The sequence below is a fragment of the Diadema antillarum genome, unplaced genomic scaffold (assembly GCF_040938485.1).
Source record: "Diadema antillarum isolate AM-2024a unplaced genomic scaffold, OU_Dant_1.0 scf00000072, whole genome shotgun sequence".
Classification (NCBI taxonomy): Eukaryota; Metazoa; Echinodermata; class Echinoidea; order Diadematoida; family Diadematidae; genus Diadema; species Diadema antillarum.
The window spans coordinates 4,164,730-4,192,248 of record NW_027270961.1 but is presented as its reverse complement, the minus strand read 5'-3'; the positions used below and the strand labels follow the sequence as shown (position 1 = coordinate 4,192,248).

The following is a 27,519-nucleotide window of genomic DNA, read 5'->3' as shown; positions in this document are numbered from 1 at the left end:
CAGAGAAAGTTGCAGATCAGTATCATACAAGGTCAACAGCAGCATATCGTTAAATACTCCTGTAAAAATGCTGCAATACTGGCACATTAATATCATATTCATAAACAGGCAATTTTACCTGCTGTTGTGCATGTCATACCTACAACAACAAATTACATTTCAAACCAACGCATACTGCGGTCCCTTTGGAGAAACAGAGAGAGACCACATTTTGTCAGCGGCAACCATGAGTACATAACACTATTAGGTGTCCATTATATCAATTGTGTCTACATTCATATCTGAGAAACTGCATGTTGAACATATAATGTGTTGCTGTCACTGGGATGCATTTATTAGTCACATTTGTGAAACAGGATTTTACTCCTTTCATGGTACAATACAAGCATACAAGCTGCAGCTCAACTTCCATATCCGTAGCTGACTCAAGGTGCAAATGACCACTTTCAGAAAAATGTGACATGATAAATTATGGCAAACATTTACGATCAGAGGCGCCCAATCTTGAATGATCGAAAGGACAATTCATCTCAACTTTAAGCACTTGTACTCTTTCAGCAGCTGAATAAATATGACAAAAAAATCTTTAATTTATACACTTGTGCAATGCCACCTAATTCAGCATTGAAACAGGTGGCCCTTGAACCACAAAGACAGGTACATGTATTAACTTTCTGTTTCACAGAAGCTCATTATCAGGTTTTATGAAATACAAATAAAAATATAACCAGGCCTATGACTGCAAAGATATTGCATCCCATAATAACCATTTATGAACCTCCAGAGATTGTATCAAATCCCTAAATGACCACACAAATTCAGAGTTTGTTAACTTTTTTTATAAACTTGCTGTGTATTAATGAAGACATCTGTAATGCAGTCCAAAATCAACATGTCCTTATAGTTTTAACCACGTAATTCAACAAGTAAAGGAAAAAACAACATGCAATGATACACTGACAGCCATTCACTCACAGGTATCCCTGAACACTGGCTTGTGAAAAATCATAAGCATGTGACTGGTAAACACAAACAAGGCAGACACATGCCCCCAGTCGCCAAGAAAAACTGTCCATTTGCTTTCTGAAACAGTAGTTCAAATTCTCCCTTCATTTGCATTCCTGCAGCTTTACAGTTTTATGCCACTAACAAAATTTCCCTATTCTACTTCTATTCCTTCTCTGACAGTCAAAACATAGATAGCAATAGTTCCCCTGCCAGGGTCTAATGAGAAAGCAGTGTGTGCAACACTTTTTTCCTTCCTCTCCCTAGCAAGCTTTGCCCGAGATGTGTCCAGACACACCAGGCAGATCCCAAAACCATGATGAAGGTTTGCGGGTGATGGCAGTCGCGCACGCCGATTATGACAAGAAGTGGGGTGACAACATACCTGTGTCATCTGCAACTATCCTACAAAGGAGGCAGCAGGAGAAATGAGAGTACATTCTGACCTAACCACAGAGCTGATCAACAAAGCACACATGCACCTGTAGACCACATTCAGATGGTAACATGAAGACTACCCCCCATCCATGGAGTAGAAATGAACCAAACTTAATGCACAGGTCTTACCTCAAATGGTTTTGTTTCCCTTCAAAAAGGCAGAGAGACAACTGTGAGATCAGTTACACTCAGAACTTTTTGAGATGAACTGCATCACTCAACGTCTACCTTGTTAGCAGCCTGTTCCAGTGAGGCCGCAGCGCACATTGTTTAGGAGAAACGCATCATCGTCATTTATGGGCGACACATGCACTGTACCTCCTGCCCCCGGATTATTATGATTACAATAATAATCAAACATCGGAGGGCAGGCCCTGCATTACATTATGATATATGCTAAGCTAGCTCACGCTTTGTTGCTCCATCATCAACTCACAAAACATAAATATACATCTTTCTTTTTTTTCCTTCTCTGATCCTCATATCGCCCGTAGTAAATACAACACTGCGATGGTGCTGAACGGATGAATGGATAGCTGAGCCCTGCGTTTGCCAGCATGACACCGTTAAGCCCCGGAGGCACAAATTAATACAAGTGCGGTCGTGATGCCATAGATATGATCACATCATTCATCAAATATTAAAGTGGTAATGTCAAATGCATCTAATCGCTTCAATTACTTTGCAGTGAAATGCTTTTCTGCGGCATCTTTTTTTTCCGTAGGTACTTTTGTAGCTCTTCCTTGCAAAGCCTACAGAAAAACAGGTTTATTCAGTTTAACCTTGCATTAATGCTATATCTATGGCAGTCAAGTTTTTATTAGAAATGTGATTGATTTCACAGTCATCTCAGCAGACGTAGTTAAAAGGTGAATTCCATATGATTTTCATAATTTTGTATCAAGTAGTACATCGACGTTGCCACATAGAGATTTGTGAAATTCATTGTGGTCCTTGAGCAGAGAAACCAATATCTGAAAGACCCAAAACAAATTACTTACGGGACTCACAAATTCCAGTAATGTAGCAATGTAATTCCATTACAATACCACATGCTTAACAACAGATCACCTTTGTAGAATTCATGCATGATTTCTTCTTTTGTTCTGCTTCTATAAGCACCCAATCCTGCATTCCCATGGTGAAGCTGCTACGTCATCATTCTTGTTCACTGTGATTTGTTACGAATTTTGAAATTATTCTTATTCCTTATCCCAATCACTATAAACTCTGTAACTCTGTACCCAGTATAACCAGTTTAAAGATGTTCATATGCAAAAGTCTGAAAATCATTTGGAGTTCTCCTTTTTAAAGTTCTTGGCTTCTAAAATGCAAACAAAGACCATTCCTTTAACAAGGTCAGGTAAGCGCGGTGTGTGCATACCTTAATGACATCGTGTTCATGAGTGGGAAATTAATGTGCTTTTCATGCCCTGTTGCAAATTTACTTGCGTCAGCTGAGAAATGGAGGCATATCCATCATAGGAGTAAAAATTCATGCTACACTGCATGGCATGTTCATTCAATATCTTGCTCGCATAGCACTTCCAACAATATCAATTTTCTATACGCCGGCAAAGAAAGGTGGATGAATATATCTTGTCCCTTAATGATGACACTTCTGACAATGGTGTCACTTCACTTCAGCTGCTCATCAAAATTGTTCTCTTTGATGGAAACTACGTTTGCATCAATTCTTTCATAAATCCTTCATCTCGCTGATATCATTAGCAAACAAGAAGCCGAGAGGAGTGATTTTAGAGCCCAATTGTCGTCAGGTCTGCAATCCAGTTAAGACCAATGAGCATTTATAAAGATGCCTCAGTGAGCAAAAATGCTGCTATTTTAGTATCAAAAATTCTCACCAAGGTAATTTATCTTGTTTTCACTGAATGTCAGAGCATGTTACATTGAGAATCAAATCAAAGGGGAAAGATAACCCATAAATTCTACACCTGCCTTAGCCTTTTGTATCACTTAAATATGCTTGCTGCCCTTAACCCCCACCCCCACAAAAAAAAATGAACAAATCAAAATACCCTTATACCGCATACCCTGTGGTAATTATTTCATATTCTATTCTATACCTAGGCCTATTCATTCTTAAATCAGCATTTCTCTTTTTTTTTTTGCAGACAAAAATAGAGATAACACAAAAACAATAAGTAACAAGGCAATACATAAAGTAACTATAAGGACTATCCCTTGTGTTACCCCCCCCCCCCCCACACACACACACAAAGAAAGAAATACATTAAATCACTATAATACAAGAAAGCAAGGTAACACAAGGAAAGCTGCATAAAACTACAAGGGCAGACACAAAATGTTATACATTTTGGAGAAATACAGATTATTCTGCAGAACATTCTTTTATCAACAATGTTTGTGCATCTTTTTTTTTCTCTCTCTCTCTTTTGAGAAAACTAGTACAATAGCAAATGCTAGTGAAACTCTATAGAGAGAGTCATATGAGATAATAATGTATTGTCGATAGAAAAGCTTGGAATTATGTAATACATTCAGAGTAATTCACTCTACATGGCTAGAAGAACTATGGACAGGGAAAATGGGAGTCTTTTGAGGAGAGCTATATATTGGTAAATATAACAGGGAAAGATATGTGGCAGCAAAGAAATAAAAAAGAAGGATATAATTGACATGAGATGGGGGGGGGGGGCGGTGAAGAACGAGGAGAAGAAGCAGAAAAAAAAAGATCATGGGCCTATTGATTTGTAGCTTAGCTCTGTTCCAGTGAAACCTAATCAATAGGAATTCTTGGATGATAAAAGACTTTCCACAATAGCAATCTACCCACTCCTACCAATCAATAACTATGCAAATTTATATTTCTTACTCTCGGATTCTTGGTTCGGGAGGGGCCCCCGCTCTTAACAGAGGGGGAGGGGAGTAGGTAACTGTGTCTGAATCTCTATGGACAAAGGCAAAGTGGACAGCGTCTTCTTGAGAAGCTGGCTGGGCCCCTCACTGTATAAAACAGATTGCTAGAGGGCAGTCTTTATGGCCTTAGCAATATCATCATGGGAATCGCACACATCCTGCATGTTTAACTGCAGCAGAGCCTCGAGGTTCAAGAAATATGTAACAGAAGCACCCATGGGCACCCTTTCTGCCAGGAAGATGATAATCGTTTCTAACAGATCTCCGAAAAGGTGGAAGGCACGGAGAAAGTCAGCTCAACTTTGATATAAAATATTGATGCAAGTGTCATCACTTCGTCTCTTTCTCTTCTTTCCTGAGAGACGACAGTCAGAATGGGAACAAGGAAAGGTGGTTTCACTGCAGGAACCCTTGACTTATTATCCTGATGAAACAGAGCAGAATCTATTGGACTGTGAACGCACATCAAACCTAGTTCAACTTAAAAAATACATAGGAATCAATGCACACATCTTCCAGACTAGTACCAACTGCTCTCATTCTTCATAGAACACCAAGCTTTAGCAAGATCAAGGAAGAGCATTGTTAATTACATTGCCAACGACCAAGGTCATGTCATTTCTCAACAGCAGACCCTTTCCGGCATCAGTCAGGCTTTATGCAGCATGACATTGAACACCACTCTCATTCACGACGATCTTGATCAATTCTTCTTCCCCATCAATTTTGGTCCCATTCTCATCATTTCTTCTTGTTTTCACCTTTCCACTTTTTCTTTTTCCGGGAGGAGGCCCACCTGGGCATACCTTATATTTCAAGTGTTGCCAATGACAGAGGAGCTTGCCAAGCTTGAAGGAATGCTTTGGACAGGTAATCTCTGCAGTTAATCCTGCTCGGATGCTAATTAGGCATCTGTCATCTATCTGGTCTGCATCCGCTTCTACATCTCGCCTGACCAACTTTGACCACCACCACTCCCCCCTCCTCCTCCTTCTCCTCCATCATTCTCCACTACAACCTGCCCTCATATTTGTCTCATCACTTTATCAATTCTACCAGAAGTATCAAAACAATGTATTAACAGAACAACAACTAAAACAATGTGCTGGACTCCGGTAAATACATCCCAAGTATTGCCAAACTTGAAAACAACAACTGCTCTTCTCCCATTTCACACTAGTGAAAACCGAGAAAACCGCATGTGTTGTGCTCATGGAGCCCAAAATTGTACCAAGACATCAACTTGTTTGTCACTGCATTCAAAATAACAGGCATGCCGAAATAGAGAAATTTGTGGTGGTAATCTGAAGATAAGCCCCATTTTTATGAATACACTACTTCTCTTCGGGTCTTTGTCAGAGAACATAGCAAAGGCAGGGGCCACGCAGGGGGATGAAATTGTATGAAAACTCATGAAAAAGGAAGAAATGCCAAGACTTGATTATGTTGATGTCAGTTCAAAAAGAAAGTTTTTTTCCCCCATATGGAACAAGATTTACTGAGCTAAAGACATCTTGCAATGACAAGGATTCACTCGGTTATTCCTCACTTTCATTTCTCTTTTGTCCAAAGTCAGTCATCTGTCGGTCAGAGCAGATAGAGGAAGCAGTGTGGGACAGTGGCTGACCACTGCAGACAGAATGGCTTATCAGATACCTCGGCCAAGAATTATATCGTATTGTGTCAGGTTTTTTTTTTTCCTTTCAGCTTTTCAGAGCATAGCTTTCAAAAGATAATCCTTGTCAGCAGTTTCTATCCATTTTGTTCCTTATCACAGGTTTCTGTCTTGATTTCATTTCTTCTCTATTTTCAGTCCTTTTTTTTAGTGGTCTATCTTTCTCTCTTTCTATTTTTCTTTCTCCCTCATGTCATCTTTTCTCAAGTCAGTTCTTGTCCTGGGCGCTCAACTGATGCAAAGATGTGACATCTTTTGTGTATGAGACGTGAAGGAAATAAATCAATTGAAAAGGGGAACAAAAGAGTTTTGCTGGGACCTTCTCATGGCCTCTTATTAATGCCAAGCCCTAGGCCATTATGCTGCTGATGTAAGTTACTTTTGGCTAAGATGGCTTATATATCATTTTCTCTCTTTCTCTCTTCTTCTTCTTCTTCATCTGTCACTCCCAAGTTCCCCTTCAGGGAGGTACAGCCTCCAATAAACCATGCTGCTTCCACCCCCCTCCATGGATCAAAAGTTAATGAATAAAGACCAGACAATGACAAGCACATCATGACAGTGAAACTCAAACTTGTTGTAAAATAGGACACTAAAACATGTGACATCCAGCTTAATTTTAATATCTGTCTCCTTCCAAATTGTTTATACCTCACATTTCCTCCTTCTTCTCTCCCTCCATCTCCCTCTTTCTTCCCCTCTTTTCCTTCGCTTATGATTCTCTCGATATGATCACTCATTAATGCTACAGCTGGGTCAGTACCTTTAGGATGCCCGTAATTTGCTTTGTGCTGTTTTCCATAAACAAACCTCCTCTTTCGTGTCAGCCTATTCTTCTCTCATATCTCTTCTTCCTATCTGATGCAAGAAAAATGAGGAGTACATCTTTTGTCTTCGTCCACCTGAATGGCCATCCTCTCTGATAGACGTCCTTTGACCAGCTACCCACCCAGCCCTTTTTTCCCCCTCCCATGCATATTTTATACATGTGACCAAACAAGTGGAAAGGAATGTAGGAGCAAACATCGCAGTGGAACCTGAAGCATAATTTCTATTGATCCTTGGCGTCACGCCCGGACTCATGCCTAAAAAGAAAGAAAGAGAGAGAGGAAAAAAATACACAGGACACCTTCAAGTCAATTTAACAGGGCTCCATTTTTCATACTCTACAAGAAACACTTACACTTTCAGTCTGCCTTTCTCTACCTGTCTGTCTGTCTGTCTATCTCTTCCTATCTCTTCCTATCTCTCTTTTTTTTTTTTTTGGTTTCTCCCTCATCTCTTCTATTCCCTCCTCTCTCTCTTTTTTCTCTATTTCTATCTTTGCTAAGAGTCCCTTTTCCTTTACCAAATTCATAACGAAGTTGTTCTTCTATTGTTTCTATTCAAAAAAACAACAACTACGCGGCATACGCAAAGATATGGGAAAAGCTTCACATTCATTAAAAGCACATTTGATAGGTAAACGTGGGCAATGGACAAATTTTATGCAAATAAAGTGATGGGGAGGTAATCTTGTCATATTCAGACACAGTACCTATTAATGGCATGGGAAGTACATACGTTGGGGGCAGGGTCCAAGAGGATCACTGTCCTGGCTTAATTAACGAGACTCGTTGAAATAACTCACACTGTAGTCACCAAACAGGAGTGTTAAAACAGGTTTGAGTGGATTAAGGCAAAGAAATATTGAACAAATGACAGAGATATACATAGGCATCAATGTTGAATATCAAGATGTTCATGATTGATGTCTAAGATATAAGAGATGGAGATCAGAAACAAACAAAAAAACAGACAAACTGACAGTATTTCACAGGTGGATCTGAGGTCAGAAGAGGAAAAAAACAGAGAGTGACACACATTTTTGTCTCTCCATAAGTACAAGACAAACCAACAAGAAATGAAAGTCCATTTCCACAAAGTGCATGAGACACAACTAGCCCCAAGTCATTCAGCAAATCAGAAATCTATGGATCCCTGAAAATAATTTTCACCCTTACCCTGGTGCGACTTACTTAAAATTTTCCGGCCTCATCAACCTGCTGCGACAGCGAGTGACAATTTACTTTCTTGTCTTTCGTCTTGCCTTCTTTAAAATTCTCTTCTCTCTGTCTCTTTATTTCTTTTTCTTGGAGTTTAACTAAATTCGCACATGTGGGCACTGGGTTCATCTCAGCCCGATAGCCATTTCCACTTTGTTTCCACAAAGCCTTCCTATTCATCTGCGAGTCATTACTTCGCCGTGTAATTGAATTAACAGTAATATGATTTAATTGCCAGTTTTCTAATAAACCCTTGCCTTGATAAGCGCTCAGCATTCATAATACCGACAAGTAGCAAACATCATCAGAGGTCTTACCACTTTATGAAAAGTTCATTTCCTTCTCGGCAACCCCTTGTTGTTCTCTCTCTCTCTTTCTCCCCCTGTCTTTCCTTCTCTCTTACTCTCTCTCTGTCAAAATTTGTCCGTTCCATGCTCATTACACATTGCAGCAGCCCACATTCTTATTTGAATACACAATGCTCAGTACATGATTGATGACACTCGGCAATTAATCGGTCAATTCCAATGAGCGTTGCTTAATAAATTCCCTCGGCCTTTTTTTTTTTTTACGAGATGAAATCCATACGAGCCACTACTTACACAAATGCAAGAGAAGACAGTAGGAAGGAGTACTACAGATTTCGACACTGCTCAGAAATATTCTTCAAAAAAAAAGAAAGGCCCACATCCCCCTCTCATCACACTACATTCTCATTAATAATTTGTCTCCTTTTTTTTCGCTATCTTACCCTTTTCGGCCTAGCCCATTTTCTGATCGGCAATATTTACCTACACTGGGAACCAGAGACTAACAGGATATTAAATAGGAAATGGAAGAGGGAAATGGTTACATCTTTCATGCTGTGAACGGAGGCGTATGCCGAAATTAAAAATGGCTGGCTCATAGCGGGGCAGTCCAAATATTGCTTTTATTGTATGAGCAGAGGGCTATTTTGAGCAGGCGTCCTACGCGAGATGTACAAGGTGGGACTGGCAAAGACCGTCCCCTATAACGACGTCATCCTAGCACTCTTCAACTTTCCTTTTATGCAACAGGCATACAAGGTGAAGAAACACAGGGAAAAAAAAGAGAAAAGGTGAAGAGGCATTGTGAAATGATAACTGCAACACTCACATGTGATAGGCTAGCTTTAAAAAAGTTCAACACAAAGTTTAGATGATATCCACAAGGTAGGGATAAGTCACATCTCCCCGACTGAAAAAAAAAAAAAGTATTGCAAAACTGGCATTAGATGAAATTATTACCGATGTATTAACCAATCAAATTAAGAACATGATGGCTGCAATGGTTTTTCTCCCAGTAGCAAGGATACCCTCCCCCCCCCCCCCAATGAAATAAAAGAATGGCTTCCCTAGGTGGATATGTCTTATGTCCCATCCCACAATCCAAATAAGGCAGTATGCTTTGTGCATTATGGCAAAGACACTAGTTATCAGCTAGACAATGCATGCGGCCAAGTTCAGATCTATTGATTTCTCTACATGCGAGGAAGTGTGAATTTATGATGTCCAAGTGAATTACAAGAATTCAACTTCTTATTTCTGACCATTTTATTTTAGATCCAGCTAACAAGACACAAATTGCTTGCAGTCAGACACAAAGCAATTCAACTTGTCATTCTCATGTGATCAGATACAATGATTACTGCATAAGCCATTGTGTGAAGAGTATCAAAATGCTGCTATAGAACTCTTCTCTAAAAGGAAATGGTGCTTGCATTACACTTCCACATTCGAGCCATTATCTTACGGCAACACATGTCATACCCTCAATACTCCAATTTGGAGATAAATGAAGCATTTTCCAGAGGATTAGGCTTTTTCTTGATGTCTGAAATAGAATTCAGGAAATATTTCTCAGCTTCTAGTAACCAACGTGGCAGGGAGAGGAATATTTCAATGTTAATTGCAATCCGTGGTTGAAACTTTTCACTCAACTCAAGGGGAGAGGCGGCTAGACAGGTCACAACGGGCCGACGACACGGTCAGATTGTTAAGAAAAAGATGCATTTCCATAAACTGGCCGATAAAATTGCGTCGCCCTTTAATTAGCGATGTCAAGAAAGATGACAGCAGCGATGTATGGAAGAGAGGAGCTCTCATTCCTGGTGGAAATTTGAGGCTTGACAGAAAGAGTGAAGTGTGCACTCAAACATGGGATGGCACGTGAGGGATAGAAAGAAAAAAAGAAAAGAAAATGAAAACCCCCTTCCTGGAGTTCCTACATAAGAGCTAAGCAGTCATCCAGAATGGCACCAGTCACCTACACAGGCACTTGGAAATTAAAAAGGTTAAGGGTCAATTGAGTGTCAAAAATCAGTTTAAAGGTGATGAAGAAGATGAGGAATGCAAGGGACCGATAGCCAAGGTCAAGGGGAAGATGTCATTGATAGCCACTAGGGATCAAAAGTTTGACAATTTTGACTTAAAGGAACATTCCACATAATTAGGTAGATATCTCCAGAGATGAAATGGATTGAAATTGATAAAATAGAAACTGTACCATATAAAAAACCTAAAATACTGTAAAACAAGGAATTTTCGCTTACACTTTAATTTCGCGAATTTCGCGAGCGCCAAGATTCGCACAATTAAAATGCACGCGAAAGTCCTTGATTACACTATATGCATCGAACGCCAGTGGCACTTCACGAAAATTTCATGCCATGAAAAAAGGCTGTCTGCTCCAATTCACGAAAAATTCATGCCGCGAATATATCATGTTTTACAGTATAGCTTGCTTCAAGGCCAGAAAAAGTGGAGAGGATATTTGATTGTCAGGCAGGTGAAATGAATGGGTACTTGACTGTTCAGTGTATGAAGCCATTGCAAACTAGAAAAAAAAACTATATAATTTCTATGCATTTTCTCACACCTGGAATAGACAAAAAAGATAATGAATACAAAGAGGACTGGATGGTACAAGGACAAGAGGCTGAGTGGAAATATGTCACTGTCAGGCCTAGGATTGAAATGTTGTATCTCATCATGTGAAGCAAGAGACAGACATACATAAAGACAGACAGACAAGACAGCATTTTCAGTTGAATGACTTCAGTGAGGTAAATCTCTCTGTATTGGCATACCAGTCATCAAAGCAAGGCACAAAATGCTTGCAAAGGCAAGATGAAATGAGGGCAAACCCATCTTTTTTTTTTCTTTCTTTCTTTTAGCATGCCCCCCACAAAAATGGCCCAGGGGCGTGTCATTTATATAAACACTCTCATAAATTGTGATTACCTTAACAGAGAAAAAGGATTCTGACATGATAAATGGAAAGCACAGGAGAAGAGGAGGGGGAAAAAAGAGAATTGAGAGAAAAAATAGAATGTATGTGTGTGTCCCATGACATGACTTTAGCCTGAGGGACCTGTACATGGAAAATGCTACAAGTTTTCTCAACCTCAAATCATTTTGAGGGAAAGGAGCGGACAGACGGACACACACGCACGCAAATGCGGGGGGGGACAGCAGCGGCGGGCGCTGGCGGAGAAAAGTGCACGGCTTCGATTCCCCCCATCCGCACTTCAACACCTGTGCTGAGTAAACACGGGCTGTTGGAGAAAATTCCATAATTTGATGGACGTGGTCGAGTTTTTGAGCATTATGTTGATGAAACAGGGACAAGGAGAAATGTGGGGCACACAATGTCAAGCTCAAGAGGGCGACAGGGGGCGGAATATACCGAGACAGCAGCTCACAAACTGTTGCACGAATGTGAGAAATACATCGTTGACTGAACTCTGACTGGGGCGAAGACCAGTCAGAGACAAATATTCCACAACAAGCCGATGACCCTATATTCCATTCCCTGCATCCAAGCGGGATTTGCAGCATTACAATAACACATCTAAATCCAGCGTATTAGTTATGACAAGCAGAGCTACAATCTCCACAAACATTCAGCCATGCTCCGGATGTTTACATCTACAATGACGAGTGGAAGAAAAAGGGAAAAAAAATGTCCAGGTCGTTAACTAGGGAGGAAAAATTAGCTGTCAAATCTCAGATTGGGAGTGTCATAACTGAGAATTCGAGAGGCTCTTTAAACAATGATGCAGCGATGTGCGGTAGGATGCCTTGCTTCTTCAGTGGTGCTTTTTACCGCGCCGTTGACAGATGCTCCGGTAACAATGGTCATGACAAAGCGCTCGGGGGATGTTTACCACCATTTTCCACAATCTGTAAAATCCATATCGGTTGGATTACAGATGTTTGGGTGAACTGTCAGGGGGGTGGCAACCGGCAAAGATGATTTTTATGATATCAAAGTCCTGGACAGTTGCCCACGCCAGGCAGGCAGCCATATCTGAAAGGGGTGGATCATAGGCCACTGGAGAACAGAAAATTTGATCATTCAGCAGAGAAAGTCTCAGACTGACCATAGCAGAAAAGCAAAGTCCACTTGAAATTAAACTCTAGGGAGCATTAGTGTATATATTATATATTTATATATTTTTACATTCATATCAAAAATCGTATATATGTTTTTTTTCCCCTATTTTCTTTAATTCCCACATAAATGTAAAATCTGAAGGACTTTTTTCCAAATTACATCCACAATCAATGTGAAACTAACTATCATGCCCTAACATTTTTTTTAACAACTGTTCACTTAGAAATCCATAGTTAAAAATCTCAGTTAGGTACTTTAATTAGTGATAAGTAAAAGGATTTTTTTTAATGCTGTTATGTGTGTTGGAAATCTGTTTCCATCCAAAATGGTGGTATGACAAATATCCTCCAAGCCTTGACACATCAATATTATTTTGTGTAATACCACAGCCAGCCACACCATGCCAGGAATATTCCATATTCCTCCGATCGACTACATCCCCCTTACTTCCGTGTCGAAGGTACGACAACATCCACGAGTTTGAATCCTTGGATTGGCAATTGCTGAGCGGGTGAGAGGCGAAGAGAACAATCGGCAATGCTCTCTGATGGATGATTCAAATTTCCGCCCTTACCCCCAACCAATCCCCTCTATTTCTTCTCTCACCTTTATCTCTCCCTCTCTCATTCTTTAACTCTCTCTCTCTCTGCCCATCTCCCCCTGTTTCTCTTCCATATTCACTTTGGCATCTTCAGGAGTTGAGATGGATGTTGTTGGAGAATTTGTCGTCTACTAGATGGGACCACACATACATGACAAATACGAATCTAGTGTTGACATAAAAACTACATGGCATCTGTGAACAGGAAGTGCAAAAGGAAAACGAGAAAAAAAAAAAGAGTACCGAAAAAGTGGTAGGGAGAGTGAGTGAGAGAGGGAGAGGGTCCAAAAACCCATAACAATTTACCAATTTTCAATTTATGGCCCAGAACCATGAACTTAGCGACCTCTCACAAGTTGACTTGCTCATGGCAGCAGACCAGAAACAGGGTCCTCCAGTTGTGCGAGAGAGGACTGATAGTTTTGATGTGATTATTGAATTATCGATAGCAAAGTGGCTAAATGCTTTTCGCAAATGCCACCTTATTTGGCATGAAATTTTTCTGCTGATGGATGGAAATTTTCTGTCCACTTGCCTCCCCCGGCTGCCATCTGAAGGTATCATTTTATCTATTTTGAGTACCATCCCTGCTCCTTCTTTTGAATCCCTCTCCCCCCCCCCCCACCCCTCCACCACCCCTCCACCACCCTCACCACCATCATTATCACTTTTCCTACTCCTTTCTTCATAACTGCCCATCTGTTCGAGTGGATTCCACAGTGGGAGTTGAAATTCAGATCACATCACGAGAAAAAAAGGGGGAGGGGGGAAGGGGTGACAACTTCAGATAGAGCACATTACCCCTATCTATATGAAAAGTGCTGTAGTGTCCTTCAACAAGCTATTTGAACTCAGCATTTTTATTAAGTACAGGTTATGTGCAGCTTATTCCCATAACAGGAACTCCATAAAATCAACACATACTGCTGAACACGTCTTTCCCCTTGGAACATTACCAAATAATATGTGCATAATGGATTCTAATTGCTTCACAAAAAAGAAATATCTATTGATTTTTTCTGTCTTTAATATGACGTCGCATGGATGGGTATAACTCTCCATGAAAAAACAAAGTGGGGGAAAAACCATGAGGATATATAATGGATGTCTGCCGGTAAAAGGAATGCATTAGCCCATGTACGTGGCCTTGAACTCTTTATGCAGGGAGAAGAAATTCCACAAAAAGTGCTGGCATCGGTATGACTAGGAAGAGGAGAAAAAAAGAATCAGTGAGGAAATATTAGTCAAATCAGGTGAGAAAAATCAATAATGATTGCAAGGCAAAATGAATAAGGATGATATTGTGCAACTGGCCAGACGGACAGGAGACATACAAATGCATTCAGCTTCATAGCATTTCATGGTTGGAAGAGCAACGTACCCCTCCCCCTTTTTGTCTTCTGGGGGTATTTTCTCATCTTTTAAGGGGGTATTTCTGCCAATTTCACCCTATTAGGGTAGTCAGGAAGAAATGAACTGGAAGGAAATTCTGATTTTGACTTTTGAAAGGTGTGTGAGGCAAGCACAGTAGGACCCCCTGAAAAACATGCATAATGCAGTGTAGCATTAAAATTGCTTCTTGCACACAAGATTCCATCCTTTAATTGGTGCCCTAGTCCTGTATGGCAATAGCCATGACAACAGTGAAGAAGTGTGTGCAACTATTCCCTATTCAAGTCTGAAAAATGGTAACTGCTCTCTGCACAAATATGTCTCACTTTTGCTGTAGATTTAGATGAGTCATCATATGATTGCCTATTTATAAGATTCTTTGCCAGAATGTCATTTTGACAACAGACCAATTTACTACTCTAATTTTTTCTCCTTTTCTTTTACATCAGCAAGAGGCTATTATTTGCAGGATTTGAATCTAATCTATTAAACTATAACTTGATAAATCTCATACATACACTTATGTTGCTTTAAAGGGTTAAAAAAATCCACATGCAGTTGAAATCTTGAGCCAAAATTCTCAAAGTATAGTTAATGATATCAAAGCTACATTTGCAGCTTTACGGAGAGTACATGCTGTTCCTTTTACCTCTAATGAGAACCACAAATGATATGTACATATATATTTTTTCTTCTGGTTTTAAGTATTGATCATCATATGAGCAAATGTTGTTTAAGGTAGACTACTCTATTTGGTTCTCTCACCTACCCCCTCCCCCCCCCCCCCCCATTTTGGGATCAAAAAGAGATGGAGAGGGAAAAGGGGGGGGGGGAGAGATTAAGGAAAAAACAGAGAAAGAGATGGGGAGGGAAGGAGAAAGAAAGAGAAAGCCAGAATAAGGGGTGTGTTGCACAGGGTCATATTTGCACCCTGCCAGGAGTGATTGAGAGTGATTTTAAAGAGGCTGTCATCACCAGTTGCCCCTGGCGACGTGTAATGCCAAATGCCAGCTAATGAGCCGGGTCTGTGCATGCCATCAAAAGTTTTCAGCGGCCTCTGTCCCTTTCCCCCTGCTCCTCTCCACCGCTCCTCCTTGGGAGTGTGAGATAGAATTCCTCAGCAGCAAGCAGATGCTATTTTTTTCCTCCATCATCATCATCATCATAATAAAAAAAAGGAAAATTGATGTGGCTGATTTGATTTGAGACATTTTCCATAGCAACAAATTCAATATCATCTCGTAAAGTTTGGTCTGCTGACCCACTTTGTACATGTATTCTTACAGCTGGCCATAATAGTGCTCTAAACAATGGTGAGGAACGTTTATTTGTGATATGAAGATGATTTTCACAGCTTGTGCAATGTTGATGAACTGATAATTACATGTTCTCACATGTCAAAGCATGTCAAACAATAGGAAAAGCAATTGTGTAGCTTCTACAGCAGCAACAATTTTAGCCTACATAGTACACATCTCTATATTCCCCCAATTCTGTTAGTACAAACTTTTATCAGTGAGTGAGTCACACACACAATAAGCACATATTACATGAGACCACACCTGGACAAATGCCCATAACCCAAAATCATCAGAATGCTCAGTTAACACATATAGATACTAGCCATACTACAACTTCGTTACATCTTGCCATCCAATATCCTACCATGAATGTCTTGAAGCAAAAATCATTTTAAAGTCCATCCCTGATTCCGAAAAAAAAACCCAAAACTTGATGCTCCTTCTAACGAGCAATTCATGTGTCCCATGTCCTGCTTGTTGACAACACTCCTATGACTCATTCTCCAGTCTGCTTGACACGAAAAAACAGGTTCGTCTTCCCAAGAACACTCTCCTAACTGCCATATTTCACAAGTGATATGAGTGGTGTGTCTCTTTCTATCTCTCCTCTTTCTCTCTTCTTTGCTTTGCTTCAGCTGTAGTTCTGCCTAATGTCAGACAACAGGTTTGTCCCCCAAGAAATCAACAACAACAAAAAAAAAACTCCTTGCTTGTCTGTCCATATTTTGAACAGGGATGATGCGTGCCAGTGCGAGTTGCCGACCCCAACGTCCACACTCCCTGGGCAGGTGATGGGTGTGTAAGGACACAGATGTAGACGTTATCGCCTCAAATGGCTCATCTCCACCACATCTCCCCCTTGCCCTTCCCCCCTCACTTGCCCCCTCCCCATCATTTGCCCCCTTCCTCTACCCCCTTTACATCATTCCCTTACCCCTTTCCCACCAATCCTCAACATACAGACAGCAGGGTATATAGCATTAGATACCTGAAGGTCCCCAGAAGATATTGCAATTGTAATCTTGTTGTTGTGGATGAAAAAGAATAAGTGCAAATATAAAACAACGAACACGCAAATACATGTCTTAAAATCCTATGAAGGTTTAGGAGGAGGACTACTACATAACTGTTGGTGAAATACAAACATGGTATTCTTGTGAAAGTTACAGATATTGAGTTTGTTCTTTTTTTGGCAGTTTAGAAGAAAAAAGAAATTGAAAGAATGATAGGTAATGTTGGTAGGCATATAGGAAACCAGAGATAGCCGTAGATGTACAATTTACATAATGAAGTATAGCTTCACATCCTGTTCCTATATTCTCAAGAATATCATGTGTTTTGTGGATGACTCTGCATGGCACAAGTGTGTTTTCAGACACAAAAAGAAATGATGGCAGGGATACGGGAGAGAATGAAATTATGAGTGAATCATCATCCTCCTGCGTTTTGTTGGCTGCTCCCACTCCAACGCTGCATATCTCCTTGTAAGGCTGACATGGTGAAACAGGTGAAGCAGCAAAAAGAATTAGCGACATCACCAGGTGTTGGCCTATAATTTTCATTTCTCGTACTGATGATATTTCCTCCCCTAATTGAGGCACCTGCTAAGGTATGCCCATCAAAATTTGTTTGCGCCATTGTTGTCGTTCCTTTGCAAAATCTTCTCAATATTCAACAAAATTTTCATTGATGTACTTTACGGAAGATGGGGGAGGGGGGGGGGGAGAAGAGAGAAGGGAGGGGAGGAGAAGGATGAGGAGTATGATTGTTCCTCTGTCTCTCTCCATTTCATTCTCTCTTTCACTTTTTATTTTCTCCCAAAACTTAGACACAAACACACACAATATAAAATTATATTGACTGAGCAGAATACTTTGTCAAACTGCAACAGATATGTATATCCCAATTTATCATAGAACATCTTGTTTGAAATATCACATCAAAATGAAACACTTTGATTGTCAATCAGTCAGAATGTGGCATTTGTGACTTACATTTTCACTTTTCATGTTCTTTTCTTCGATTTTCGGTTCTAGCATGACCTAATATGTAGCACAAAAAAGTGACTGAAAAGTACAGACTGATAGCGATGATCCACCTCCCATCAAAGAACACACAGGAGATACGTCTGCTCGTGACCACACCCATGACACTGCTTGCTTGTTTTATCTTCTACTCCCTCTTTGCTATAAGTGTTTGTTTCATGCAGAACAAAGATGGCTACATGTACATGTGTCAACAGAATGACCCTCGAACATTCAAATACGTTTCTCAGACTAGGAGTCTCGTGCAAAACCACTCCAGCTCCAAGCTTTCTTCACAGAAATAGAAAAAAAAAGCCTTTTAGACAGAAGAGTCCTTGCAGTCCTTAACTACTGCATATGCATAAGCTAAAGAAGGCAAAGAAATCAAATTGCCTTCATCAATGAAAAAAAAGAACAACTACGAAGTACGGGGGAAAGAGAAAACAAAAGAACTTCCAGGAGTAAAGCAAACAAGATAATATTTGCATTCATACAATAGTGGGTACTGGTACCTCTGGCGCAGTGTACATATTTACTTCAATTTGGGCTCCAAAACGATGGGATTGGGAAGAACAAAAGCGAAACCAGTGTTATGTTATGGAATTGAGGCAAGCGATAGTGGTGGTAGAGGCAGAAAGTTACATAATAGTTGGACCTTTTATTCTTCCTGTTCTCCCGTTGGCATTTCTCGTTTGATGTCAGAACCATATTGCATGAGGAGATAAGGCCCGGTGCCTGATGATTTCCACAAATATTGAAACTGGCCAAATTCCTGGAGTCTGGCTGGCAGGAAGGCACAGGTGATGATTACACATATCTCCCACTCTTTCCCCTTACCTTTGTTCTTTTTATGAGCAAAACCGGACAGGGTCAAGTTGCATCACAGATAATTGATTGATTGACAGTTCAGAATACCATCTGTCAAACAAGCTTTGGGATATGAATGTCTCGCGAGTTCAGACATTTCCTCTTTCTGAGGTGTTGGGTGAAAAAAAAAACCTTATAATACCATGAACTGCTCATATTAGGTTTTGGCAAAATTTCCAGGATTTGCTCTGACCTGCATATAGTTATATAGCATATAGTTATATAGTTATATAGCATATAGTTATATAGTTATATAGCATATAGTTATATAGCATACTACTTGGGGTCGGGTTTGGAAAACGGATGAAACAGCTGAAATTTGTAAGTTGTATCGTTTTATTTGAATATTTTCTGTTCTCTTACATAGTACAACTTGGCATAAACACCACTCCCACCATAAGGCTTTTTAATCTGATCATGGCAAGTGCCAATAATAACAACAGAATAAACATTTGCTATCTTTTAATGAATATTATGATCTTCTTTGAGTTATCTGTTTTTCCTTTTTTTGCTTGCAGCAGTGAATATGAATCAGGTAATACTACAAAATCTAAAACAGTATATATTGTAGTTGATGGGGGGAAAAAATGAATCAATTTACCTGAATCAAAAGTTAAAATGCATCTTCCCCCCCCCCCAAAAAAAAAAAAAAAAAATGGTGGTACAGTTGCACATATTGATATAAATTGAGAATCTGAATATATACCATGCTTAAAACGATTTAAAAGGAAGAGGCCCGTCATGTGAGTAGTGATGGTATAGAAGTATTATCACTGAACATAATTCCTTACATAGGTGTGTATGTGTATGTGTGAGTTGCAACAAGATTGGTTATAATGGTAAGATTACATGTGCTAGTTGCAGAGATACAATACTTAATGTAAATCAATTGCACCAAAATGCATTCATTATTTCATTTCTGCCCAGTGTCCCTCAGTTATGGAGCCAAATGCGTCCAGCGCGCACAATGCAACGATAGAATTAAAACGAACAATTGGATTAATGACAGTAATTAGTCAGCGCTTATTTGATTAAGCCGCAGCAGCAAAGTCAAGTAATTACCAGCACTACAGATTAATCTTAGAGTGTCACACACGAGAGCCTACTCATTCAACTGGAAGAAATTTTTCCTCTGTTTTGCTTACCATTTTGAGAAAAAAAAAAGAAAGAAGAAAAGATCTCTAGGTAATATTCAGAAAATTATGGTGAGTCTGGGCCACTTAGAGATTGGATGGACTAATCAGGTATATGGAAGCTACGTAATCACAGGAAACGGTGTTAAAACCTTGCGATTTGGCGCGCTCGCTCGATTAGCCCCAACCGAACATCATCGCTCATCCGTGTCCAAATGCACTCACAAAGTGGCCATAATAATTTCATCAATATTTCCATAATCATCACCGGGACCTTGCGGCCACATACCTCTCAGACATCCATAATTAACAGAATTAATTCACACACAGTTTCCTCATTTTTCACCCCTTTCCACTTTCCCTGTCTCCAAGGTTTTTATGCTCACATCACATAATTGCCAGCACTTTGTCACAATTTTTTTTTGACTCACTCTCTCTTGCTCGCAATTACCTTGAAGCTTAAGGATAAATCCTATCTATTCTTTATTACGAAGTGGGGCTATGATGCACTGACAAAATAATGGATGCTTCATACTGATTCATAAGAAAACAAACAAAACACACACACACAAAAGAATCAATCTCAGAGAGATGAGTGTCATGCTATGCTAATCACTACATCTACATGATGGATTAACAAGGATACAGAGTAAGTTTGTCAATAGATAGATAGATAGATAGATAGATAGATAGATAGATAGATAGATCAATAGATGGACAGATAGATAGAAACATAGATAGATAGATAGATAGATAGATAGAAACAGATAGATAGATAGAAACATATAGATAGATAGAAAGATAGATAGATAGAAACGTAGATAGATAGAAACAGATGGATAGATAGAAACATATAGATAGATAGAAACAGATAGATAGATAGAAACATATAGATAGATAGAAACATATAGATAGATAGAAACAGATGGATAGATAGAAACAGATGGATAGATAGAAACATATAGATAGATAGAAACAGATATCATGATAAAAAAACTAGATAGAGATAGATAGATAGATATATAGATAGAAACATTAGCAGATAGATCACAACACTTAAGGCAATTAACAACTCACTGAAATGTTCATTGTTTTCTATTTCTACATTCATTATAATCAATAGCACATTTACGCTTCTTTTTGGAAATTAGCATTATTTTTTTTTCCTTTAAAAACAACAAAACTGAAAATCAATGACCGCTACTGATCAGATTGTGGGTATTACAGTTTCACATCGGTCAGATTACCATCTTTCTGCATATTAGGAGTGATATTTTTGATACAATACTCATTACATCTCATATTCCAAATATTCAAACTGTTATCGCCATTAATCAAGACCCTGTGTAGCTGATCGCCACAGACTTTGCACATTGATAAATCTCTTCGTCTTCTCATCTGACAATGTGATGCATTAAGCCTTTAAATAACCCTTTCAGTTGGAGGCCGTTTCAATCTAATTCTTGCTCTTTTAATTCCTCGGCTTTCTAAACCCTTGCCACCAAAATTCCAGGGAATGGGTATGCTTGAGCTGCAGCGGACACTTAGACCATGTGAAGTCATAGTAATAAGTCATAAATATAATTGCAATTAGCTTCGCCAAGCATGAACCCTTCACATCCCCCTGTCTAAGCAAAGAGGCGAAAATGCCTTTTTCTCCCACTCTCAAAATGACAGGCCAAGACTGTCGCCTGAATAATTCGTTTTCACAGTGAGAGACTCGGAAGAAGGGGGGGGGGTACGGGACAACAAACGAGGATGGAAATAAAGTAAGGAAGAAAGGGAACACAGGAGTGGATGAGAAAACACTCAATAATGGCCTACAATAAAAAAAACAAACATGAACAGTGGGAGTAACTTTTGTGACTGATATTCTTGGAATCTCAACTTTTTTCTCTTTATTTCTTCTCATATCTCAAACATGTAGCATCCTTGTTACTTCCAAAGTGCGACCTCTTCCTCTTTCTATATGTGTTGCTTTCTCTTTTGTTTCTTCTTATACTCTGCTGGTAACTCTTGTAATTTCACTTGCTTCTTGTTTTTGTCCTCCTTTCTTCTTTTCTTTCTTTTTTTTTATAATGCCAGCCTTCAATTTTCATCATCTCCAGTCAGTGTTCTAATGATACATGCATCATGGCCCATCCAACCTGAAATATACAAACAGCTTGCTACTCCGTTCACTTGCCAACGAAAACATGCAGGACGCAGACAGAGAGAGAGAGAGAGAGAGAGATAGAAAAGAAAGACAGAAAGACAGAACAGAACGGGGAAACAACAGAGGAAAGAGAGTACACACCACACCTCCCACCCCCAGAACACATGCTTTGCCCAGCGGGCACATCGGTTGAGGCGGGGGCCAGAAATAAAGACTCAAAGAGAAAGAGAGATAAAAGTGAAAAAGAGAATGAGGAATATGAAAGGAGGGGGACGAATGAAGAGATAACAAGTAAAAGGTGAGAGAACAACAAAAAAGAAGGAAATGGGGGGGAGGGGAGAGGGAAGGGGAGAGAGAAGGAAACATTTGCTGAGCGTTGATGAATCTTCTTGATGAGCAACCAGTTGTTTCAAAGAGAGCAACAGTTTCTGGTACCATCATTTAGCGATTTTGCCCCCCAGGTACCCACGCCTGAAACCATTCGGTGGAAGTAAAATGACCTTTCCTCTCCCGAAGTACAAATCACCCTCTTTTTTTTTTTCTTTTTCATGTCATAATGGTTCGCGTTTCCTTTCTAGTAAAATATAGAGACACCTTGCATAAAAAGATCTTACCAAATTGACCACACAGAAAAGTGTTTCGCTTTTTTATTAGTCTTTGCCTAACTATTTACTTGCAAAACAACCCCCTCTTCCACTCCATTCCACTGCAGTTCCAAAAACAACCCAAGACGGCTATTTCAACTCTGCATCGGGATCTCCATTTTGTGAGCAGTTTTCGATGAATTACACAAGAATTCAAACATTATCTGTGCAATGTAATAAGCTAAACCGTGTAGAGTTGCCTCAAGAACCGTATTGTCTCTGTTTGAGCTATTATTTATCTAGTCAGCTTCCTCTTGTGTAAATACTGACCAAAGTGTTGCCAATTTGATGATCTGATCAAACAGAGAGGTAAGGAGAGAAGGGGCTTCTCACAAAACTAGTTCATGTGGATATAGTTAAAACATAAGGCGAGTGTGATTCGACTGAACGGCAGTGAACCTGTTTGTGCGACTCCATGGCTCTCTGGAATAACTTGTTAATGCATATTATATGTTAACTCCTCATAGAGTACTTATCGTTACAGTCCTCACCAACAACGTATGTGACTGGAGGAGGTTCTTCACCTTTCTAGCTCTGATGTAAAGGAACATGCATATGCCTTCCTACTCATCCAGTTAGTTATGGACACACACACGTATACACATGATGTGCACGTTTGTGTTTGTGTCTATATTCAGTTTCACATCTTTCTTCTTTTTAACTCACTATTGCTTGACACTCATCACAATTTTTCTTTGTTTCTTCGTCTATATTCTCTTTGTCTGATCAAGACCATTCTTCCCTTTCACTACATCATTTTTTTTCTTTTCTATTTCATCATCTCTTCCTCGTTCTCCTCCCCTCAAGTCCCCCACCCCCACCTCCAGTACATCGGCTACGTGATAAAATTGTCACCAAACACAGACACAATCAATTTTCTTCCCTTGCTTTGTGCCTTCATTTTTGACAGCTCCATGCATGCCTCCCGCCTCGCCTCTCTACTCCTTCTTTGGTCATCCCCCATCCTCCAGGCCGGACATTGGATGAAGAGAGGGCAAGAGGACAGTCCACCAAAGGTCTTCTTGGACATGCAGACCTCCGGACGACCCATCCGTCCATCCAGTGCATGATTTGAATGATAACCATCCAATTTACCTTTCCCATAAATTAAGGCTGCCAATAACACATATTCATTAAACTTCCAGGCACTCAAAATTCCTCGTTGCATAACACCCATCCCTCATAAATATTTGTCACATGTATGGAGGTTCTGCTGCCGCCTCTCTTAACGAGATGAATAAGATTATAACCGTGGACCAACAGTAAATATTACAGAGGGAGTGGGGTATGGGACAAACTTCAAGGTTCCGGCTTTCGCTCCCTCGCTCAGAATTTTACCAGAAAAATATTCCGAGTGTGCGTTGTGCCATGGACAGGCATGAGAAAGAAGAACAGATCAGGAAAACTTGAGATACATAAGTATTAGACAAGATAATGGTTGCGTTTTTGAATTTCACACATTCATCTATCATGAAAACGTAAAGTGCCCATTATCATAAGTCATGTGATACAGAAATCATGTGACAGTTATGACCCTGAAACACACACATAGACATGTTTCTCTGTGGTACTGTACATGATATTATACACTCCAGTTGGTATAAAGGTTATACAGAACGAACGTCCACAGTCATACTACAGCTGCATGTGATGTAAGGCAGAATTTATTGCAATGCCCAAGTACAGTATCTGAGCCATGTAATACCACAGTATGTTTTCCAGTTGTATACTTAGGAGAAACTATACATTTAGCTGAACAAGGCCACAAATGCATTCTTCAGATATCTGTAACTATAATTCCTGGTCCTCTGTTTTCACAGGAGATATCATAGGGATATCATAAATCATATGCATGAACCAAAGTTTCCAAACAGTTCCTGAAGAAAAGACAATTCCCTGCCTCTCCTGGTGAATCCACATTTGAAATGTTCTTTTTCATAAATAATAGAAATCTAACCACAATATTTTCTCCTACCATATGCCATATCCTTATTTATAAACAAGGTGTTGTTGTTGTTTTTTTTCATTTCCAGTGGATTTATATGTTCTGCTGAACATCATCGGAGTTAAACTTACTGTAAAAGTGGAAATGTTCACGGTGTTGAAATTTTCGCGCATTTCGCGCAACCAGAAACTAGCGCGAAAATGAAAGCACGCGTATATTTTTGCTTGCCATATGTTCCTGTGCGTGATGTCTTGATTACGCGGAATTAAAAACACGCGAAACTCTTCTTAACTGGCCAAGCGCGAAAAATTAGTCACGCGAAAATATCCACTTTTACAGTACCGGTACTTCATTTTCACTTGCTGAGTCAATACGGCTCTATCTCCAAATTCATCACACTCCTTACTTGTCAGTCAGTCCGCCTGTCTATTCATCAATTTGTCAATGAAATTAACTTTGTAGAAATGCCTACTTTTATTTTGTATAGTTATCCACCAACAAAGTTATGTATTGAGGCCGCAGTATCACAACCCGTTGGCTAACCAAGACAGAACTATTCAAGGTGTTCGGTTCAATAATATGAATTTCCTTTGGTCCCTTTTAGTATGACTCACTTGTTACATGAGTGAGGCAATGGTATTAAATACAGTCACAGTTAGAAGATCATACTCTCTGACAATACAGAAAAACAAAATTAGTCTTTTGTGTATTGATCATTCCCCCCCCCCCCATCTTTAAATAATATTTGGATTAGAAGTCTTGCTAGTAAAGGTTGCAGGAATGATAGAACTCGGACACTCCTTCACCTCACCAGAGTAACAGGTCTCAGGAAGATTGTGAGCCAAGTCTTACAGACACACATTGGAATGCTAGACTTCCTTATTTGCGCATCACATTCAGGCATCAACGCAAGAACATCGTAAGAAAAAGTGGCACATTCTCCCTGTGTGATTACACAACTGTGTAGGCCAATTCATAAGTTGCGTCACGGAATTAAAACAATCATTTTTTTTTCCTTCTTCTTCATGCCATTCACACAAACTTGGCAGCAAATTACTGCGAGGGCTTAGGAAAGATATCAAGATGGATCAATTATTGCATCGCAATGTGGATTGCAATAATTGGGGATTTTCGTGCATGTCTGCACACACACACACACACACACACACACACACACACACAAAACTGTTTTTCATGTCGCATTGCAAGAATCGACAGTTTTCTTGGGGCGCGTGTGAATGAGCCTTCTAGTGATTCAACCAGTCATGACTTGACAGAAATGACCAACAAGGTATGAATTCTTGGTTGGGAAAAAATTCTGCATGCATGGATTGATTTAGGCCTACTACCAAAATGATCACTGCTTATTAATTTACATATTATGTTAAAAGTAAACAAAAAAGAATGATTTTGCTAAAGTCTATATACACTACTATGTTTCATTTTGTGCCTTCAATGTTTTCCTGGTAACTGCCATCTTGTCTCAATTCTTATCTGTGTATGACAGATTGTTCCACTCATCCCTTTCTTTATTACATGCTAAAAGCCATTTCCTTTTTCCCCTTACTCAAATTTTTTAGTCTTTTGTTATGGAAATTCCTCCTGATAAACAAGATATAAAGCTCTCCTAAATCCGCATTCCCGTTGAATTCTAAGGAGGGATTAAACCATCAAATTCAAGTGTTGGGCCACAAGATTCACTGCGTTCCCATAACTCTCCCTTTTGGAGATTAAATCCTTTCCTTTTCACTAAAAAGACCAACCATAACTGGTTTTATAAGAAAAGGCAACAACAACACACCCCAGCGTGGTGACCAAACTGAAAACAGTATATTCCTCCCTTAAAAAACACATCCCATTGTCCAAACCCACTGGCTCAGAGTATGTACATTGCATAATCATACACCCCACAACCATGGCGACCCATTGTGGATGGACAAAGGGCAGTAAAACCCAGAACCCCTCCGCCATTCAGACTGACCATTTCATCACTATGCGTTATGCACAGGGGCTATTCATATCTCTATTTGGCCATACCAGGAAATTGACCATTGAATCAACATTGTGGTATGCTGTGCATGCATAACTTGTATGGACACACACACTCACACACAGGTCAGGGGTGTATTGGGATGACCATTGGTATGAATACCAGGTACATGTTGCTTTGGGGATGTAGACTTCTAATCACTGTGGCAGGAAGGGGATTATAATAAAAGATGGTAATTTAGCACAGATAACAAGGGCTTCAGGTAATAAGTCACTCATACACACAAACACATACATGTACCCACATACTAAGCATCAAATGTGACTAATGGCAGGGGTATCTATATTGCTATGTTTAATTGAAAGCTACAATTTGTAGGTTAGTCATCACAACAACTATAATTGGCCTCTTCCAAGAAATGAAATGGACTTGCCAATCCAGTTGAATTGAATCCAAACTTCTTCTTTCATTGTTTCATATACATCAACTGTGGAAATTCACAGAAACTAATAGATAATAGATGCATTTATGTGACTAAGGTGTGATTCATTGCTGGTAAAAAAAAAAAAAAAAAGAGATAGCCAAAACAAAACTGAAGAATACAAATACTAAGTGTCAATTCTATAGGAGGGAATGTCTGTGCTCAAAATCTATTCCTTCATACACAAAGGGAGAAAATCATTTGAGAAAATCATCATGCTCTATGAAAAGAAAGTCTTTTCACGGTCATATCAACATTTTCTTTCTTGTCTCACATACCAAAATTCTCTGCTGTATTATCACAAGATTTTCCCCAGCAGTTATATGGGTTGTCATCTATGATCAACTTTTTTTCTTTTCTTTTTTTTGCTGCATTATTCAGGTTTAGAGTGACTAAAAAGAGACACACAGCTGCCAACAAAGATGAACACACAAAGATAACAAAAACATTCCAGATAAGAGATAAATTTGATCATTTAGCTTCCTTACTTTTAAAACACACGT

At 39.5% G+C, this 27,519-nt stretch overlaps 1 protein-coding gene across 1 annotated transcript in view; it reads right to left on the bottom strand.

The window, feature by feature from the left end:
• LOC139717212 (sal-like protein 1) overlaps positions 1-27,519 on the bottom strand; it is a 72,143-nt gene that overhangs the window by 4,374 nt on the left and 40,250 nt on the right. The gene's annotated exons all lie outside the window — the stretch shown is intronic.